The 21,421-nt window shown below is 48.2% G+C and overlaps 1 protein-coding gene across 3 annotated transcripts in view; it reads left to right on the top strand.

Annotated features, from left to right (window-relative positions):
• Positions 1-14,777: 14,777 nt before the first annotated feature.
• LOC143768052 (uncharacterized) overlaps positions 14,778-21,421 on the top strand; it is a 55,195-nt gene continuing 48,551 nt past the window's right edge. The window contains exon 1 of one of the 3 annotated variants that reach the window (XM_077256716.1): positions 14,778-15,034. The gene's annotated coding sequence lies outside the window, so the exon portion shown is untranslated. Of the gene's footprint in view, positions 15,035-18,358; positions 18,554-18,621; positions 18,962-21,421 lie in introns of those variants that run through there. The other 2 variants (XM_077256714.1, XM_077256717.1) reach the window with 2 other exon arrangements.

Below are 21,421 nucleotides of genomic sequence, written 5' to 3'. Positions count from 1 at the left end.
TTTTCTCGTGTGGATCAACTTGCTGCAAGAGTACAGAGTATCCAAGATTATGTTGTCCAGACTCCGGCTTTAGAGCCTAGAATTCCTACTCCTGATTTGTTTTTTGGGGACAGATCCAAGTTTTTGAATTTTAAAAATAACTGCAAATTGTTTTTTGCTTTGAAACCCCGTTCCTCTGGTGATCCCATTCAGCAGGTTAAAATTGTCATCTCTATGCTGCGTGGTGACCCTCAGGACTGGGCATTCTCCCTTGAATCAGGGGATCCGGCATTGCTTAATGTAGACGCATTTTTTCAAGCGCTCGGATTATTGTATGACGAACCTAATTCTGTGGATCATGCAGAGAAAACCTTGTTGGCCCTATGTCAGGGTCAGGAAGCGGCAGAATTATACTGCCAGAAATTTAGAAAATGGTCTGTGCTCACAAAATGGAATGAGGATGCTCTGGTAGCAATTTTCAGAAAGGGTCTTTCTGAAGCCCTTAAAGATGTTATGGTGGGGTTCCCCACGCCTGCTGGTTTGAGCGAATCTATGTCTCTAGCCATTCAGATTGATCGGCGCCTGCGCGAGCGCAAAGTTGTGCACCATATGGCAGTGTCCTCTGAGCGGAGTCCTGAGCCTATGCAATGTGATAGGATTTTGACTAGAGCAGAACGGCAGGGATTCAGACGTCAGAATAGGCTGTGTGTTTACTGTGGTGATTCTGCTCATGTTATTTCTGATTGCCCTAAGCATACTAAGAGGGTCGCTAGGTCTGTTACCATCAGTACTGTACAGCCTAAATTCCTCTTATCTGTGACCCTGATTTGCTCATTATCGTCCTTTTCTGTCATGGCATTTGTGGATTCATGCGCTGCCCTGAACTTAATGGACTTGGAATTCGCCAGGCGCTGTGGTTTTTCCTTGCAGCCTTTGCAGAGCCCTAATCCTTTGAGGGGCATTGATGCTACACCGTTGGCCAAGAATAAACCTCAGTATTGGACTCAGCTGACCATGTGCATGGCTCCAGCACATCAGGAAGATTGCCATTTTCTGGTGTTGCATAACTTGCATGATGTTGTTGTACTGGGTTTTCCATGGTTACAGGAACATAATTCGGTGCTGGATTGGAAATCTATGTCTGTGACTAGTTGGGGTTGTCAAGGGGTACATAGTGAAGTTCCTTTGATGTCAATTTCCTCTTCCCCCTCTTCTGAAGTCCCTGAGTTTTTGTCGGATTTCCAGGATGTATTTGATGATCCCAAGTCCAGTTCCCTTCCTCCACATAGGGACTGTGATTGTGCTATTAACTTGATTTCTGGCTGTAAGTTCCCTAAGGGCCGACTTTTCAATCTGTCTGTGCCAGAGCATGCCGCCATGCGGAGTTATGTCAAGGAGTCTTTGGAGAAGGGGCGTATTCGGCCGTCTTCGTCACGATTGGGAGCGGGATTCTTTTTTGTTGCCAAGAAGGATGGCTCCTTGAGACCCTGTATTGATTATCGCCTTCTTAATAAGATCACGGTCAAATTCCAATACCCTTTACCTTTGCTTTCTGATTTGTTTGCTCGGATTAAGGGGGCTAGTTGGTTTACTAAGATTGACCTTCGAGGGCCATATAATTTTGTTCGTATTAAACAGGGTGACGAATGGAAAACTGCATTTAATACGCCAGAAAGCCATTTTGAATACCTTGTGATGCCTTTCGGGCTTTCAAATGCTCCTTCTGTTTTTCAGTCCTTCATGCATGATATTTTCCGCAATTATCTTGATAAATTCATGATTGTGTATTTGGATGATATTTTGATTTTTTCCGATGATTGGGAGTCTCTTGTGAAGCAGGTCAGGATGGTATTCCAGATCCTTCGTGATAATGCTTTATTTGTGAAGGGGTCTAAGTGCCTATTTGGAGTTCAGAAGGTCTCTTTTTTGGGTTTTATTTTTTCTCCCTCGTCTATAGAAATGGATCCTTTTAAGGTCCAAGCCATTCATGACTGGATTCAACCCACATCGGAGAAGAGCCTTCAGAAATTTTTGGGCTTTGCTCATTTTTATCGCCGTTTCATTGCCAACTTTTCCAGTGTGGTTAAACCCCTGACCGATTTGACGAAGAAAGGCGCTGATGTGATGAATTGGTCCTCTGCGACTGTTGAGGCCTTTCAGGAGCTTAAACGCCGATTTACTTCTGCCCCTGTGTTGCATCAGCCGGATGTTTCTCTTCCTTTTCAGGTTGAGGTTGACGCTTCTGAGATTGGGCCAGGGGCCGTTTTGTCTCAGAGGAATTCTGATGGTTCTTTGATGAAACCGTGTGCTTTTTTTTCCAGAAAGTTTTCGCCTGCGGAGCGCAATTATGACGTTGGCAATCGGGAGTTGTTGGCTATGAAGTGGGCATTTGAGGAGTGGCGACATTGGCTTGAGGGAGCCAAGCACCGCGTTGTGGTCTTGACCGATCATAAGAATCTGATTTACCTCGAGTCGGCCAAGCGGCTGAACCCTAGACAGGCTCGATGGTCCCTGTTTTTCTCCCGTTTTGATTTTGTGGTCTCGTATCTTCCGGGATCTAAGAATGTTAAGGCTGATGCCCTCTCTAGGAGTTTTTTGCCTGATTCTCCTGGAGTCCTTGAGCCGGTTGGCATTCTTAAAGAAGGGGTGATTCTTTCTGCCATCTCCCCTGATTTACGGCGGGTGCTTCAGGAATTTCAGGCTGATAAACCTGACCGCTGTCCAGTGGGGAAGCTGTTTGATTCTGATAGATGAACTAGTAAGGTAATTTCTGAGGTTCATTGTTCGGTGTTGGCTGGTCATCCTGGGATTTTTGGTACCAGAGATTTGGTTGCTAGGTCCTTTTGGTGGCCTTCCTTGTCGCGGGATGTGCGTTCTTTTGTGCAGTCCTGTGGGACTTGTGCCCGGGCCAAGCCTTGCTGTTCCCGCGCTAGTGGGTTGCTTTTGCCCTTGCCGGTCCCTGACAGGCCCTGGACGCACATTTCCATGGATTTTATTTCGGATCTTCCTGTTTCCCAGAAGATGTCTGTTATCTGGGTGGTTTGTGACCGGTTCTCTAAAATGGTCCATTTGGTACCTTTGCCTAAATTGCCTTCCTCCTCTGATTTGGTTCCATTGTTTTTTCAGCATGTGGTTCGTTTGCATGGCATTCCGGAGAATATTGTGTCTGACAGAGGTTCCAGTTTGTTTCTAGGTTTTGGCGGGCCTTTTGTGCTAGGATGGGCATTGATTTGTCTTTTTCTTCGGCGTTTCATCCTCAGACAAATGGCCAAACTGAGCGAACTAATCAGACCTTGGAAACCTATTTGAGACGCTTTGTGTCTGCTGATCAGGATGATTGGGTGGCTTTCTTGCTGTTGGCCGGGTTTGCCCTTAATAATCGGGCTAGTTCGGCTACTTTGGTTTCACCTTTCTTTTTTAATTTTGGTTTTCATCCTCATTTTTCTTCGGGGCAGGTTGAGCCTTCTGATTGTCCTGGTGTGGATTCTGTGGTGGACAGGTTACAGCAGATTTGGACTCATGTGGTAGACAAGTTGATGTTACAGGTGCACAATTTGATGTTGTCTCAGGAAAAGGCTCAACGTTTTGCTAACCGCCGTCGGTGTGTTGGTCCCCGGCTTCGGGTGGGAGATTTAGTCTGGTTGTCTTCTCGTCATGTTCCTATGAAGGTTTCTTCCCCTAAGTTCAAGCCTCGGTTTATTGGTCCTTATAAGATTTCTGAGATTATCAATCCGGTGTCTTTTCGTTTGGCCCTTCCAACCTCTTTTGCCATCCATAATGTATTCCATAGATCTTTGTTGCGGAGATATGTGGTGCCCGTTGTGCCCTCGGTTGATCCTCCTGCCCCGGTGTTGGTTGAGGGGGAGTTGGAATATGTGGTTGAGAAAATTTTGGATTCTCGTTTTTTCGAGGCGGAGGCTTCAGTATCTTGTCAAGTGGAAGGGTTATGGCCAGGAGGATAATTCTTGGGTTGTTGCCTCCGATGTCCATGCCGCTGATTTGGTTCCTGCGTTTCACTTGGCTCGTCCTGGTCGGCCTCGGGGCTCTGGTGTGGGTTCGGTGTCCCCTCCTCAAGGGGGGGGTACTGTTGTGAATTCCGCTCTTGGGCTCCCTCCGGTGGTTGTAAGTGGCACTTTTGTGAGTTCTGCTCTTGGGCTCCCTCCGGTGGTTTTAAGTGGTACGGCTGCTCCTTGGATTTAGCAGTCAGCAGCTGCTTCCACTGATTGTCTTTCTGGCTCGGCTATTTAACCTGGTTCTATCCTTCAGCCTGTGCCAGTTGTCAATGGTTCCTGGTTGGATTCACATCTCAGCTTGGATTTCCCTCTTATTCTGACCAGTTCAGCAAAGATAAGTCCTTGCCTTGTTATTTTGCAGTCCACTTGTGTGGACTTTACTCTTCTGCACTTTCTATGTTTTTTCTAGTCCAGTTTGTCAGTATGGATTTATTCAGTTAAGCTGGAAGCTCTGGGGAGCAGATTTACCCTCCACACCTTTAGTTAGGTGTGGAGATTTTTGTAAACTCTGTGGTGGATTTTTCTAGTTTTTAATACTGACCACACAGTATTCCGTCCTGTTCTATCTATCTAGCTAGAGTGGCCTCCTTTGCTACATCCTGGTTTCATTCTGGGTATGTCATTTCCCTCTCCACTCGCAGTCGATATTTGTGGGGGGCTGTCTGTCCTTTGGGGATTTTCTCTGAGGCAAGATAGCTTTCCTGTTTCTATCTTTAGGGGTAGTTAGTCCTCCGGCTGTGATGAGGTGTCTAGGGAGTGACAGGAACATCCCACGGCTACTTCTAGTGTTGTGTTAAGCTCAGGAACTGCGGTCACTACAGGTACCACCTCCTCCAGAGCACGTCCCATGTTGCTCCTAAATCACCAGATCATAACATAAGGAGAGTAAAACTAATCCCAATCTGTTCTTCAACTATATCAATAGTAAAAGAATAAAAACTGAAAATATAGGCCCCTTAAAAAATAGTGAGGAAAGAATGGTTGTAGATGAGGAAGAAAAGGCTAACATATTAAACACCTTCTTCTCCACGGTATTCATGGTGGAAATTGAAATGCTAGGTGAAATCCCAAGAAACAATGAAAACCCTATATTAAGGGTCACCAATCTAACCCAAGAAGAGGTGCGAAACCGGCTAAATAAGATTAAAATAGATAAATCTCCGGGTCCGGATGACATACACCCACGAGTACTAAGAGAACTAAGTAATGTAATAGATAAACCATTATTTCTTACTAGATTGTGGCCCGATTCTAATGCATCGGGTATTCTAGAATATGCATGTCCCCGTAGTATACCTTTATGACATCATCGTCGCCATGGCAACCATTATGACATCTACGTCGATACTGTGCCCGTCGCTGATTGGTCGAGGCCTGGCGGCCTCGACCAATCAGAGACGCGGGATTTCCAAGACAGACAGACAGACAGACAGACAGACAGACAGACGGAAAAACCCTTAGACAATTATATATATAGATTTTTAGGGACTCTATAGCGACGGGGTCTGTTCCGCAGGACTGGCGCATAGCAAATGTTGTGCAAATATTCAAAAAGGGCTCTAAAAGTGAACCTGGAAATTATAGGCCAGTAAGTCTAACCTCTACTGTTGGTAAATTATTTGAAGGGTTTCTGAAGGATGTTATTCTGGATTATCTCAATGAGAATAACTTTAACTCCATATCAGCATGGGTTTATGAGGAATCGCTCCTGTCAAACCAATCTAATCAGTTTTTATGAAGAGGTAAGCTATAGGCTGGACCACGGTGAGTCATTGGACGTGGTATATCTTGATTTTTCCAAAGCGTTTGATACCGTGCCGCACAAGAGGTTGGTACACAAAATGAGAATGCTGGGTCTGGGGGAAAATGTGTGTAAATGTGTTAGTAACTGGCTTAGTGATAGAAAGCAGAGGGTGGTTATAAATGGTATAGTCTCTAACTGGGTCGCTGTGACCAGTGGGGTACCGCAGGGGTCGGTATTGGGACCTGTTCTCTTCAACATATTCATTAATGATCTGGTAGAAGGTTTACACAGTAAAATATTGATATTTGCAGATGATACAAAACTATGTAAAGCAGTTAATACAAGAGAAGATAGTATTCTGCTACAGATGGATCTGGATAAGTTGGAAACTTGGACTGAAAAGTGGCAGATGATGTTTAACAATGATAAATGTAAGGTTATACACATGGGAAGAAGGAATCAATATCACCATTACACACTGAACGGGAAACCACTGGGTAAATCTGACAGGGAGAAGGACTTGGGGATCCTAGTTAATGATAAACTTACCTGGAGCAGCCAGTGCCAGGCAGCAGCTGCTAAGGCAAACAGGATCATGGGGTGCATTAAAAGAGGTCTGGATACACATGATGAGAGCATTATACTGCCTCTGTACAAATTCCTAGTTAGACCGCACATGGAGTACTGTGTCCAGTTTTGGGCACCGGTGCTAAGGAAGGATATAATAGAACTAGAGAGTACAAAGGAGGGCAACAAAATTAATAAAGGGGGTGGGAGAACTACAATACCCAGATAGATTAGCGAAATTAGGATTATTTAGTCTAGAAAAAAGACGACTGAGGGGCGATCTAATAACCATGTATAAGTATATAAGGGGACAATACAAATATCTCGCTGAGGATCTGTTTATACCAAGGAAGGTGACGGGCATTCCTTGCGTCTGGAGGAGAGAAGGTTTTTCCACCAACATAGAAGAGGATTCTTTACTGTTAGGGCAGTGAGAATCTGGAATTGCTTGCCTGAGGAGGTGGTGATGGCGAACTCAGTCGAGGGGTTCAAGAGAGGCCTGGATGTCTTCCTGGAGCAGAACAATATTGTATCATACAATTATTAGGTTCTGTAGAAGGACGTAGATCTGGGGATTTATTATGATAGAATATAGGCTGAACTGGATGGACAAATGTCTTTTTTCGGCCTTACTAACTATGTTACTATGTTACCTTCATTCTGAGCAGGTGCACCAACAGTACGTGACATTTGGTAGTTAGTCCAGGCTTGCAAGTGCATACTGGTTAAATGTCTACGCATGCACGTTGTATTTAAATTTTGAAGATTCTTCCCTCTGCTAAAGGTCCTTGAGCATTTCTTACAGATAACTTTGCACTGATCATTCGGATCTTGGTTAAAAATTACCACACTGCACTCTTCCTACTATCGAATACCTTTTCAGGCATTGCACGCTGTGCTACTTTCACCGGATGGCAGCGCTGTCATTAAACTGTTTTTGTTTTTGACAAACGTTTTTGGCCTGATACGGGCCTGCCAGATGACAGCTGTTGTGATGTAGATGGCTGCTGCGGATCATCCTCCTCCGCTTCTGAGCTACTGGCAGCGGCACCCTCTTCCCCCAATGGCTGCCAATCTGGGTCAACAACTGGGTCATCTATCACCTCCTCTTCAATGTCATGTGCACCTTCCTCTGTGTCACCGTGTAAGGTGCTATAGCGTTCGGGACGGGGCACCATAGTCTCATCAGGGTCAGATTATGGCTCAGTACACTGCGAGGGCAATGTAGTGATCTGAGTCAATGGAACAGCATAATAATCTAGCTGTGGCTGTGCATCAGTGCACTCCATGTCCGATTCATCTTGTAATGGGCTGTTAACAATTTCCCTTTCTAACCCAGGCACGGTATGTGTAAAAAGCTCCATAGAGTAACCTGTAGTGTCGCCTGACGCATCCTTCACTTTTGGTTTGGGTGAAGGACACAAGGAAGAGACTTGTTCCTGACCGGGAGCATTCACTGACGACTCGCTGCTTTTATATTTGGAACTTTCTGAAGAGGAGGCGAAAGAGCTAAAGGCTGAGTCAGCAATGAAAGCCAAAACTTTTTCCTGCTGCTCCGGCTTTAAAAGCTTTTTTCCTACTCCCAGATAAGGGAGCCTTCGAGGCCTTGTGTAGCCAGACGATGACGCTGGCTCAACATCTCCAGCTTTAGGTGCTATTTTGCTTTTCCCACTACCACCAGATGCTCCACCACCACCACCAGTACCAGCTGGCAACGACAACCCATGGCCTATTCCACCAGACTTCCTCATTTTTGGGAAAATATAACCAAAATAACAACCGTTATATGGTACTGTAAAACGAGGTAGAAAGTGTATATAAAATTGTTGAGAATTTAAATCTCCCTTTTTTCGGGGGAGACTGAAACAAAACACAGGCCCAGTGTATAACACAACACAATGAAAGTGGCAGAAAGTGGCTGGAAGATATATGAAAAAATACAAGGACTGTACTACAATAACAATCTCCCTACAATGATCTCAGGACAAGTATGGCAGCAATAAAAAGGACTGCTGCACACAAAAGTGTGGACTGTTGTGAATTTGGATTCTGGGCTCCCCCGGTGGCCGCTTGTGGAATTGGACTTGTCATCCTCTTTCCTGTTTCACCTGGTTCCATCAGTAGTGGGTGTCGCTATTTAAGCTCATTTCTCTGGTGGTTTCTTGCCGGTCAACAATGTTATCTGATGCCTCTCAGTGCTTGTTCCTGCTTCTAGACTACTACTAGATAAGTTGGACTTTTGTCCATGTTTTGTTTTGCCTATTTGTTCCAGTTCACAGCTGAAGTTTTGTTACTGTGTCTGGAAAGCTCTCGTTGATCAGGGATTGCTACTCTGGCGTTATGAGTTAATGCCAGAGTTTAAGGTAATCTCTGGATGGTGTTTTGTTAGTGTTTTTCTGCTGACCATGAAAGTATACTATCTGTCTTCTGCTATCTAGTAAGCGGACCTCAAATTTGCTAAGACTATTTTCCTGCTGCGTTTGTTGTTTCATCTGAACTCACCGTCATTATATGTGGGGGGCTACTGTCTTCTTTGGAATATTTCTCTAGAGGTGAGCCAGGTCTTATATTTCCCTCTGCTAGCTATTTAGGTCTTAGGCCAGAGCTGGGCATCTAGCGATAAATAGGAAATGCTACCTGGCTATTTCTAGTTGCGCGGCAGGCTTAGTTCATGGTCAGTATAGTTCCATCTTCCGAGAGCTTGTCCCTCTATAGGCTTGCTATGATCTCTGCCTGCAGAGATCATGACAGTTTGACCGGCCAATAAAGTGTTAAAGACCCAGGTTGAGAAAGGAGAGTTATAAGAAGTCTGCTGGAATTTTTTTTTTTTTTTTTTTTCTCCTCCAGTCTGCCTTGCTGCAGTCTTTTTTCTCTCTCTCCTCCTAATCTCTGTATGGCTCTGTGTGCACCTGACAATAATGGATCTCCAGAGTGTAACTGCGGGTTTGAATAATCTCATCACGAAAGTACAAAATTTACAAGATTTTGTGGTACATGCTCCGGTATCTGAGCCGAGAATTCCTTTGCCGGAGTTCTTCACAGGGAATAGAGCTAGCTTCCAGAATTTCCGAAATAATTGTAAGCTTTATTTGTCCCTGAAGTCTCGTTCAGCTGGAGACCCTGCTCAGCAGGTTAGGATTGTGATTTCCTTGCTCAGGGGTGACCCTCAAGATTGGGCCTTCTCATTGCCAGCAGGGGATCCTGCGTTACGCGATGTGGATGCGTTTTTTCTGGCCTTGGGCTTGCTTTATGAGGAACCTCATTTGGAACTTCAGGCAGAAAAAACTTTGATGGCACTATCTCAGGGGCAAGACGAAGCTGAAGTTTTCTGCCAAAAATTCCGTAAATGGTCTGTGCTTACTCAGTGGAATGAGTGCGCCTTGGCGGCAACTTTCAGAGAAGGTCTCTCTGATGCCGTTAAGGATGTTATGGTGGGGTTCCCTGTGCCTGCAGGTCTGAATGAGTCCATGACAATGGCTATTCAGATTGATAGGCGTCTGCGGGAGCGCAAACCGGTGCACCATCTGGCGGTGTCTATGGAAAAGACGCCAGAAAGTATGCAGTGTGATAGAATTCTGTCCAGGAGCGAGCGACAGAATTTTAGACGGAAGAATGGATTGTGTTTCTATTGTGGGGATTCTACTCATGTTATATCAGCATGCTCTAGGCGTACAAAGAAGCTTGATAAGTCTGTTTCCATTGGCACCATTCAGTCTAAGTTTATTTTGTCTGTAACCCTGATTTGCTCTTTGTCATCCATTGCCACGGACGCCTATGTTGACTCTGGCGCCGCTCTGAGTCTTATGGATTGGTCCTTTGCCAATCGTTGTGGTTTTGATTTAGAGCCTTTGGAGACTCTTATTCCTCTGAAGGGGATTGACTCCACCCCATTGGCTAATAATAAACCACAATACTGGACACAAGTAACCATGCGTATCAATCCGGATCACCAGGAGATTATTCGTTTCCTGGTGCTGTATAATTTACATGACGATTTGGTACTGGGATTGCCATGGTTGCAGTCTCACAACCCAGTCTTGGACTGGAGAGCAATGTCTGTGTTGAGCTGGGGATGTAAGGGTATTCATGGGGACTTACCTTTGGTTTCTATTTCGTCGTCCATTCCCTCTGAAGTCCCTGAGTTCCTCTCTGATTATCAAGATGTCTTTGACGAACCCAAGCTTGGGTCGTTACCTCCGCACCGTGAGTGCGATTGTGCCATAGATTTGATACCGGGTTGTAAATATCCCAAGGGTCGTTTGTTTAATCTGTCTGTGCCGGAACATGCTGCTATGCGGGAATATATAAAGGAGTCTTTGGAAAAGGGACATATTCGTCCATCTTCTTCTCCCTTGGGAGCTGGGTTTTTCTTTGTCTCAAAAAAAGACGGCTCTTTGAGACCATGTATTGATTATCGGCTTCTGAATAAGATCACTGTTAAGTATCAATACCCATTGCCATTGCTTACTGATTTGTTTGCTCGTATAGAGGGTGCTAAGTGGTTCTCTAAAATTGATCTTCGTGGGGCGTATAATTTGGTGCGGATCAGGCAGGGGGATGAGTGGAAGACCGCATTTAATACGCCCGAGGGCCACTTTGAGTATTTGGTCATGCCTTTCGGTCTTTCTAATGCCCCTTCAGTTTTCCAGTCTTTTATGCATGATATTTTCCGCGATTTTCTGGATAAATTTATGATAATATATCTGGATGATATTCTGATTTTTTCTGATGACTGGGACTCTCATGTCCAGCAGGTCAGGAGAGTTTTTCAGGTTCTGCGGTCTAATTCTTTATGTGTGAAGGGGTCTAAGTGCGTTTTTGGGGTCCAGAAAATTTCCTTTTTGGGGTATATTTTTTCTCCCTCTTCCATTGAGATGGATCCCGTCAAGGTGCAAGCTATTTGTGACTGGACTCAGCCCTCCTCTCTTAAGGGTCTTCAGAGATTTTTGGGCTTTGCCAACTTTTACCGCCGATTTATTGCTGGTTTTTCGGATGTCGTTAAACCACTGACTGATTTGACCAGACAAGGCGCTGATGTTGCTAATTGGTCCCCTCATGCTGTAGAGGCCTTTCAGGAGCTTAAGCGCCGTTTTGCCTCTGCCCCTGTGTTGCGTCAGCCTGATGTGAATCTGCCTTTTCAGGTTGAGGTTGACGCTTCGGAGATCGGAGCTGGGGCAGTGTTGTCGCAGAAAGGTTCCGACTGCTCCGTCATTAGGCCTTGTGCCTTCTTTTCTCGCAAATTTTCGCCCGCAGAGCGGAATTATGATGTTGGGAATCGGGAGCTTTTGGCCATGAAGTGGGCGTTTGAGGAGTGGCGCCATTGGCTCGAGGGGGCTAGGCATCAGGTGGTGGTATTGACTGACCACAAAAATTTGATTTATCTTGAGACTGCCAGACGCCTGAATCCTAGACAGGCGCGCTGGTCTTTATTTTTTTCTCGCTTTAATTTTGTGGTGTCATACCTACCGGGTTCTAAGAATGTTAAGGCAGATGCCCTTTCTAGGAGTTTTGACCCGGACTCTCCTGGTAATTCTGAACCCACAGGTATCCTTAGGGAGGGAGTAATTTTGTCGGCCGTTTCTCCTGATCTGCGGCGGTCCTTGCAAGAGTTTCAGGCGGATAGACCGGATCGTTGTCCGCCTGATAGACTGTTTGTTCCGGATGATTGGACCAGCAGAGTCATCTCTGAGGTACATTCTTCTGCATTGGCAGGTCATCCCGGAATTTTTGGTACCAGGGATTTGGTGGCAAGATCCTTCTGGTGGCCTTCCCTGTCACGAGATGTGCGAGTCTTTGTGCAGTCATGTGACGTTTGTGCTCGGGCCAAGTCTTGTAGTTCTCGGGCTAGCGGACTGCTGTTGCCCTTGCCTATTCCTAAGAGGCCTTGGACACACATCTCGATGGATTTTATTTCAGATCTGCCTGTTTCCCAGAAGATGTCTGTCATCTGGGTGGTCTGTGACCGTTTCTCTAAAATGGTCCATTTGGTTCCTCTGCCCAAGTTGCCTTCTTCTTCTGAGTTGGTTCCTCTGTTTTTTCAGAATGTTGTCCGATTGCACGGTATTCCTGAGAATATTGTTTCTGACAGAGGTACCCAATTTGTGTCTAGATTTTGGCGGGCATTCTGTGCTAGGATGGGCATAGATTTGTCTTTTTCATCTGCTTTTCACCCTCAGACTAATGGCCAGACCGAGCGGACTAATCAGACCCTGGAGACATATCTGAGGTGTTTTGTCTCTGCTGACCAGGCTGATTGGGTTGCTTTTTTGCCATTGGCAGAGTTCGCCCTCAATAATCGGGCCAGCTCTTCCACCTTGGTGTCCCCGTTTTTCTGTAATTCGGGGTTTCACCCTCGATTTTCCTCCGGTCAGGTGGAATCCTCGGATTGTCCTGGAGTGGATGCGGTGGTGGAGAGATTGCATCACATCTGGGGGCAGGTTATGGACAATTTGAAGTTGTCCCAGGAGAAGACTCAGCGTTTTGCCAACCGTCATCGTCGTGTTGGTTCTCGGCTTTGTGTTGGAGATTTGGTGTGGTTGTCTTCTCGTTTTGTCCCTATGAGGGTCTCTTCTCCTAAGTTTAAACCTCGGTTCATCGGCCCTTATAGAATATTGGAGATTCTTAATCCTGTTTCTTTCCGTTTGGACCTCCCTGCGTCCTTTTCCATTCATAACGTTTTTCATCGGTCGTTATTGCGCAGGTATGAGGTACCTGTGGTACCTTCAGTTGAGCCTCCTGCTCCGGTGTTGGTTGAGGGTGAGTTGGAGTACGTTGTGGAGAAAATTTTGGACTCTCGTGTTTCCAGACGGAGACTCCAGTATCTGGTCAACTGGAAGGGTTACGGCCAGGAGGATAATTCTTGGGTCAATGCATCTGATGTTCATGCTTCTGATCTTGTTCGTGCCTTCCATAGGGCTCATCCTGGTCGCCCTGGTGGATCTGGTGAGGGTTCGGTGCCCCCTCCTTGAGGGGGGGGTACTGTTGTGAATTTGGATTCTGGGCTCCCCCGGTGGCCGCTTGTGGAATTGGACTTGTCATCCTCTTTCCTGTTTCACCTGGTTCCATCAGTAGTGGGTGTCGCTATTTAAGCTCATTTCTCTGGTGGTTTCTTGCCGGTCAACAATGTTATCTGATGCCTCTCAGTGCTTGTTCCTGCTTCTAGACTACTACTAGATAAGTTGGACTTTTGTCCATGTTTTGTTTTGCCTATTTGTTCCAGTTCACAGCTGAAGTTTTGTTACTGTGTCTGGAAAGCTCTCGTTGATCAGGGATTGCTACTCTGGCGTTATGAGTTAATGCCAGAGTTTAAGGTAATCTCTGGATGGTGTTTTGTTAGTGTTTTTCTGCTGACCATGAAAGTATACTATCTGTCTTCTGCTATCTAGTAAGCGGACCTCAAATTTGCTAAGACTATTTTCCTGCTGCGTTTGTTGTTTCATCTGAACTCACCGTCATTATATGTGGGGGGCTACTGTCTTCTTTGGAATATTTCTCTAGAGGTGAGCCAGGTCTTATATTTCCCTCTGCTAGCTATTTAGGTCTTAGGCCAGAGCTGGGCATCTAGCGATAAATAGGAAATGCTACCTGGCTATTTCTAGTTGCGCGGCAGGCTTAGTTCATGGTCAGTATAGTTCCATCTTCCGAGAGCTTGTCCCTCTATAGGCTTGCTATGATCTCTGCCTGCAGAGATCATGACAGTGGACAAATAAACAAGATAACTGCAGAAAGGAGCAACAGGATTTTTGCTTTTAAAAAAGCAGTTGGTTTGCACAGCAGCGTGCAAACAGCAATGCAGCTATCAGGGAGCCTAATAAGCTACAGAGCTGATGCACAAAGATATAGCCTCCACTGTCCCTGCAAAAGAAGGTGGTGTTGGACAGTGGAAATCACTACAGCACAAGCGGTTTGGGGGTTAATCTTCCCTCCCTAACTATATCCCTGCTTCTGACGAAGCTGCAGCAACCTCTCCCTATGCTCAGATCAGCAGAAGTAAGATGGCGGTCGGCGTGCACGCCCCTTTATAGCCCCTGTGACGCCGCAGAAAGCAAGCCAATCACTGTCATGCCCTTCTCTAAGATGGTGGGGACCGAGACCTATGTCATCATGCTGCCCACACTCTGCGTCCTCCTTCATTGGCTGAGAAATGGCGCTGAACGCGTCATATGAAACGCGACTTTTGAGCACAGATCGGCGACCGCATGGCCGATCCCACACTAGGATTGGGTCGGGTTTCATGAAACCTGACTTTGCCGAAAGTCGGCAATTTTTTAATTTGTCCAATCCGTTTTGCTCAACCCTAGTCGCAAATTTACACCTCATACACATACGACTCTGCTACATCCACACTGTAAACCCCTCCTGACCCCACACAGAAACTGCCCCTCATCCAGCACCATGACACCCAGCACAGCAGAGTCCTGCATACACTGAGGCCCCTGATCATGTGACCACTGACTCCTCCCCTCCTGTGACCTCATCACAGGTCCTGTGCGGCTCTGCGGGTGGAGGTCGGTGCTGGAGGCTCCATTATTCTCTATGTGGAGTGCGGCTCTGCGGGTGGAGGTCGGTGGTGGAGGCTCCATTATTCTCTATGTGGAGTGCGGCTCTGCGGGTGGAGGTCGGTGCTGGAGGCTCCATTATTCTCTATGTGGAGTGCGGCTCTGCGGGTGGAGGTCGGTGCTGGAGGCTCCATTATTCTCTATGTGGAGTGCGGCTCTGCGGGTGGAGATCGGTGCTGGAGGCTCCATTATTCTCTATGTGGAGTGTGGCTCTGCGGGTGGAGGTCGGTGCTGGAGGCTCCATTATTCTCTATGTGGAGTGCGGCTCTGCGGGTGGAGGTCGGTGCTGGAGGCTCCATTATTCTCTATGTGGAGTGCGGGTGGAGGTCGGTGCTGGAGGCCCCATTATTCTCTATGTGGAGTGCGGCTCTGCGGGTGGAGGTCGGTGCTGGAGGCTCCATTATTCTCTATGTGGAGTGGGGCTCTGTGGGTGGAGGTCGGTGCTGGAAGCTCCATTATTCTCTATGTGGAGTGCGGCTCTGCGGGTGGAGGTCGGTGCTGGAGGCTCCATTATTCTCTATGTGGAGTGCGGCTCTGCGGGTGGAGGTCGGTGCTGGAGGCCCCATTATTCTCTATGTGGAGTGCGGCTCTGCGGGTGGAGGTCGGTGCTGGAGGCCCCATTATTCTCTATGTGGAGTGCGGCTCTGCGGGTGGAGGTCGGTGCTGGAGGCTCCATTATTCTCTATGTGGAGTGCGGCTCTGCGGGTGGAGGTCGGTGCTGGAGGCTCCATTATTCTCTATGTAGAGTGCGGCTCTGCGGGTGGAGGTCGGTGCTGGAGGCTCCATTATTCTCTATGTGGAGTGCGGCTCTGCGGGTGGAGGTCGGTGCTGGAGGCTCCATTATTCTCTATGTGGAGTGGGGCTCTGTGGGTGGAGGTCGGTGCTGGAGGCCCCATTATTCTCTATGTGGAGTGGGGCTCTGCGGGTGGAGGTCGGTGCTGGAGGCTCCATTATTCTCTATGTGGAGTGCGGCTCTGCGGGTGGAGGTCAGTGCTGGAGGCTCCATTATTCTCTATGTGGAGTGGGGCTCTGTGGGTGGAGGTCGGTGCTGGAGGCTCCATTATTCTCTATGTGGAGTGCGGCTCTGCGGGTGGAGGTCGGTGCTGGAGGCTCCATTATTCTCTATGTGGAGTGCGGCTCTGCGGGTGGAGGTCGGTGCTGGAGGCTCCATTATTCTCTATGTGGAGTGCGGCTCTGCGGGTGGAGGTCGGTGCTGGAGGCCCCATTATTCTCTATGTGGAGTGTGGCTCTGCGGGTGGAGGTCGGTGCTGGAGGCTCCATTATTCTCTATGTGGAGTGGGGCTCTGTGGGTGGAGGTCGGTGCTGGAGGCTCCATTATTCTCTATGTGGAGTGCGGCTCTGCGGGTGGAGGTCGGTGCTGGAGGCTCCATTATTCTCTATGTGGAGTGCGGCTCTGCGGGTGGAGGTCGGTGCTGGAGGCTCCATTATTCTCTATGTGGAGTGGGGCTCTGTGGGTGGAGGTCGGTGCTGGAGGCTCCATTATTCTCTATGTGGAGTGCGGCTCTGCGGGTGGAGGTCAGTGCTGGAGGCTCCATTATTCTCTATGTGGAGTGGGGCTCTGTGGGTGGAGGTCGGTGCTGGAGGCTCCATTATTCTCTATGTGGAGTGGGGCTCTGTGGGTGGAGGTCGGTGCTGGAGGCTCCATTATTCTCTATGTGGAGTGCGGCTCTGCGGGTGGAGGTCGGTGCTGGAGGCTCCATTATTCTCTATGTGGAGTGCGGCTCTGCGGGTGGAGGTCGGTGCTAGAGGCTCCATTATTCTCTATGTGGAGTGCGGCTCTGCGGGTGGAGGTCGGTGCTGGAGGCTCCATTATTCTCTATGAGGAGTGTGGCTCTGCGGGTGGAGGTCGGTGCTAGAGGCTCCATTATTCTCTATGTGGAGTGCGGCTCTGCGGGTGGAGGTCGGTGCTGGAGGCTCCATTATTCTCTATGAGGAGTGCGGCTCTGCGGGTGGAGGTCGGTGCTGGAGGCTCCATTATTCTCTATGTGGAGTGTGGCTCTGCGGGTTGAGGTCGTTGCTGGAGGCTCCATTATTCTCTATGTGGAGTGCGGCTCTGCGGGTGGAGGCCGGTGCTGGAGGCTCCATTATTCTCTATGTGGAGTGTGGCTCTGCGGGTGGAGGTCGGTGCTGGAGGCTCCATTATTCTCTATGAGGAGTGTGGCTCTGCGGGTGGAGGTCGGTGCTGGAGGCTCCATTATTCTCTATGTGGAGGTCGGTGCTGGAGGCTCCATTATTCTCTATGTGGAGGTCGGTGCTGGAGGCTGCATTATTCTCTATGTGGAGTGCGGCTCTGCTGGTGGAGGTCGGTGCTGGAGGCTCCATTATTCTCTGTGTGGAGTGCGGCTCTGCGGGTGGAGGTCGGTGCTGGAGGCTCCATTATTCTCTATGTGGAGTGTGGCTCTGCGGGTGGAGGTCGGTGCTGGAGGCTCCATTATTCTCTATGTGGAGTGCGGCTCTGCGGGTGGAGGTCGGTGCTGGAGGCTCCATTATTCTCTATGTGGAGTGCGGCTCTGCGGGTGGAGGTCGGTGCTGGAGGCCCCATTATTCTCTATGTGGAGTGCGGCTCTGCGGGTGGAGGTCGGTGCTGGAGGCCCCATTATTCTCTATGTGGAGTGGGGCTCTGTGGGTGGAGGTCGGTGCTGGAGGCTCCATTATTCTCTATGTGGAGTGCGGCTCTGCGGGTGGAGGTCGGTGCTGGAGGCTCCATTATTCTCTATGTGGAGTGCGGCTCTGCGGGTGGAGGTCGGTGCTGGAGGCTCCATTATTCTCTATGTGGAGTGGGGCTCTGTGGGTGGAGGTCGGTGCTGGAGGCTCCATTATTCTCTATGTGGAGTGGGGCTCTGCGGGTGGAGGTCAGTGCTGGAGGCTCCATTATTCTCTATGTGGAGTGCGGCTCTGCGGGTGGAGGTCGGTGCTGGAGGCTCCATTATTCTCTATGTGGAGTGCGGCTCTGCGGGTGGATGTCAGTGCTGGAGGCTCCATTATTCTCTATGTGGAGTGGGGCTCTGTGGGTGGAGGTCGGTGCTGGAGGCTCCATTATTCTCTATGTGGAGTGGGGCTCTGTGGGTGGAGGTCGGTGCTGGAGGCTCCATTATTCTCTATGTGGAGTGCGGCTCTGCGGGTGGAGGTCGGTGCTGGAGGCTCCATTATTCTCTATGTGGAGTGCGGCTCTGCGGGTGGAGGTCGGTGCTAGAGGCTCCATTATTCTCTATGTGGAGTGCGGCTCTGCGGGTGGAGGTCGGTGCTGGAGGCTCCATTATTCTCTATGAGGAGTGTGGCTCTGCGGGTGGAGGTAGGTGCTGGAGGCTCCATTATTCTCTATGAGGAGTGCGGCTCTGTGGGTGGAGGTCGGTGCTGGAGGCTCCATTATTCTCTATGTGGAGTGCGGCTCTGCGGGTGGAGGTAGGTGCTGGAGGCTCCATTATTCTCTATGAGGAGTGTAGCTCTGCGGGTGGAGGTCGGTGCTGGAGGCTCCATTATTCTCTATGTGGAGTGCGGCTCTGTGGGTGGAGGTCGGTGCTAGAGGCTCCATTATTCTCTATGTGGAGTGTGGCTCTGCGGGTGGAGGTCGGTGCTGGAGGCTCCATTATTCTCTATGAGGAGTGTGGCTCTGCGGGTGGAGGTCGGTGCTGGAGGCCCCATTATTCTCTATGTGGAGGTCGGTGCTGGAGGCTCCATTATTCTCTATGAGGAGTGTGGCTCTGCGGGTGGAGGTCGGTGCTGGAGGCCCCATTATTCTCTATGTGGAGGTCGGTGCTGGAGGCTCCATTATTCTCTATGTGGAGTGCGGCTCTGCGGGTGGAGGTCTGTGCTGGAGGCCCCATTATTCTCTATGTGGAGTGCGGCTCTGCATTTGGAGGTCGGTGCTGGAGGCTCCATTTTTCTCTATGTGGAGTGCGGCTCTGCGGGTGGAGGTCGGTGCTGGAGGCTCCATTATTCTCTATGTGGAGTGTGGCTCTGCGGGTGGAGGTCGGTGCTGGAGGCTCCATTATTCTCTATGTGGAGTGCGGCTCTGCGGGTGGAGGTCGGTGCTGGAGGCTCCATTATTCTCTATGAGGAGTGTGGCTCTGCGGGTGGAAGTATGTGGTGATTCTCCATTACTGGGTGTGGGGGACATTAACCTTTTCAGCAATGAAACTCTTTTGGGTGTGAACAGTGATGTAACAGCTGTGGACACAATGCGGCTTAGCTGGTTCCCAAGTCCACATTAGATCCATTCAGACAACTGCAGGATGTGAGGACAAAAGCCCAAACAAGTTCTCACAGAATGCCATTATTTTTCTCCTTATTTAATAACCTGCCAAGTTAAATCAGACAGCTGGGGGCTGATATCAGGCTGACAAGTTTCCTGGATATTGGCCCCTTCCCATACTAAAAATATCAGCTTTCAGCCACCCCAGAAGTGGTGCATTACATTAGATGCGCCAATTCGGCCACTTTACCTGGCTCTTCTGTATTGCATTGGTGCGTTGGCAATCGGGGTAATTTTGGGGGGGGGGGGGAATTTGTCAGCTGGCATCAATCCTAGGGGTTAGTGTTGGAGAGACATCTGTCAGACACCCCCATTACTAATCCAGTAAGTTGAAAGACAAAAAGGACTCAGAAAAATATTTCATTTTTAAAAAACAACTCCCCTACCCCCTAGTTCACCAAATTATTGAAAACATTTTTTTTTAAAAGCCATGCTGGTTTTCAGGAGTGCACAAAATCCAAACCTAGTCCAAAGATGGCAAGCTGAAAAACCTGAAGAGAGAATTAAATGAATATAGACAAGAGACAATTTTTGTTCACCATCATAGTACAACCTATGGAGCCTTGTTCTGAGATCAAAGCATCATAGGTCACTATGGTTCTCACAGTACAGCCATTCCCCCACACAGTATAATGTTCCAACAATACCTCCATCCCCCCATACACTGTATATGTGTGACGCTAGTCACTCCTCATGGACAACCCGCAAGGCTGGGTGATCACAAGGTCCGAGGTAAGGAGAGTACGTCATTGGTAATAAAAAAAAAAAAAAAAAAAATCATCAGTTCAATGTCCAGGGGTCAAAATACCAGGAAGATAGTGGATCAAGCAAAGGGTGAAAACGCACAGATTCAGAGCATGGTCCTAGGTCAGGCAGCAGTAGAACAAAGCACAGTGAAACAAGGCAAACATACACGTGTGAGCAAAATACTAGGTAATTATCTGAACCACCATCAGTACATGAATACATGAACAGACCCACCATCAGTACTTGACTACACCACGAGAAACATCATCATTAAATTGATACATCACCAGAACCTCAATCAGTACTTGATTACATCACCAGAACCACCACAAGTATATGAATACATGACCAGAACCAAGAGTACTTGAATACAAGAACGAAGCTTAGTACAACAAATAATTGTAATTTGAATTCAGCCCCATAAACCATTGTATTGCATGAATTTACAACCCTACAACTTCCAGTATGTCCTTAAAATTGTAAGAAGATAGGTTATTATTATTATTTATATAGCACCATTAATTCCATGGTGCTGTGCATGAGAAAAGGGGTTACATACAGGGTTATAGATATCATTAACAGTAAACAAATTTACAATGACAGACTGGTACGGAGGAGAGGGGACCCTGTCCTTGCGGATAATGGGGAAGAGACAGGAGGTCGGGTGCTCCAGCACTGGTGCTGGTGAGGCGGCAGCTCGGGTGGTTGGTGAGCCGGCAGAATGGTTATTGCAGGCTGTAGGCTTTCCTGAAGAGATGTTTTTTCAGGTTCCGTCTGAGGGATCCAAGGGTGGTGGATAATTGGACGTGTTGAGGCGTGGAATTCCAGAGGATTGGTTGTGTGAGGAACGAATAAGTGTGGAGGAGAGTAGGAGGTCTTGGGAGGATCAAAGATTACGTGAGGGAAGATAGTGGGAGTTTAGTTCAGAGATATAGTGAGGGGACAGGTTGTGGATGGCTTTGTAGATCAGTGTTAGTAGTTTGAACTGGATTTGTTTTGGAATTGGGAGCCAGAGGAGGGATTTGCAGAGGGGAGAGGCAGAGGAGTAGTGAGGAGAGAGGTGGATTAGCCGAGCAGCAGAGTTGAGGACAGACTGGAGTGGTGCAAGGGAGTTAGCGGGGAGGCCACAGAGCTGGTTATTGCAGTAATCGAGGCGGGAGTACATGGAGTTGTTATTAGCAGCCATCATCATACTGCGGACCATACAATGATCATTTGCATCCAGGTATCTAATGGACTACATCTTCTCTGGAGGTCGTCTTTCTTTCGATCTCCATCTTATCTAGATGACATGATGACTTTTCACAGTCACCGCTGGTCTCAGCAGACCTCCATCTTCTCCGCTCTTTTGCAGCACATCCTGGTCAGTCCCAACAAACTTGTGATTCCTACAGCCAATAAGTTGCTGATGCAATGGCTAACTTAGCCAGGGATTGGGAACATGGAGGAGATGTCTTAGTCCATAATTCAACTTGTTTTCCAGTCCTTTAAGACTAGAGAATACAACATCTACACGTTCTATCTCCTGATATGTTTCACA

The sequence above is a fragment of the Ranitomeya variabilis genome, chromosome 4, assembly GCF_051348905.1.
Source record: "Ranitomeya variabilis isolate aRanVar5 chromosome 4, aRanVar5.hap1, whole genome shotgun sequence".
Classification (NCBI taxonomy): Eukaryota; Metazoa; Chordata; class Amphibia; order Anura; family Dendrobatidae; genus Ranitomeya; species Ranitomeya variabilis.
Note: the sequence above shows the minus strand (reverse complement) of the source record. Positions and strands in the feature narration are given on the sequence as shown.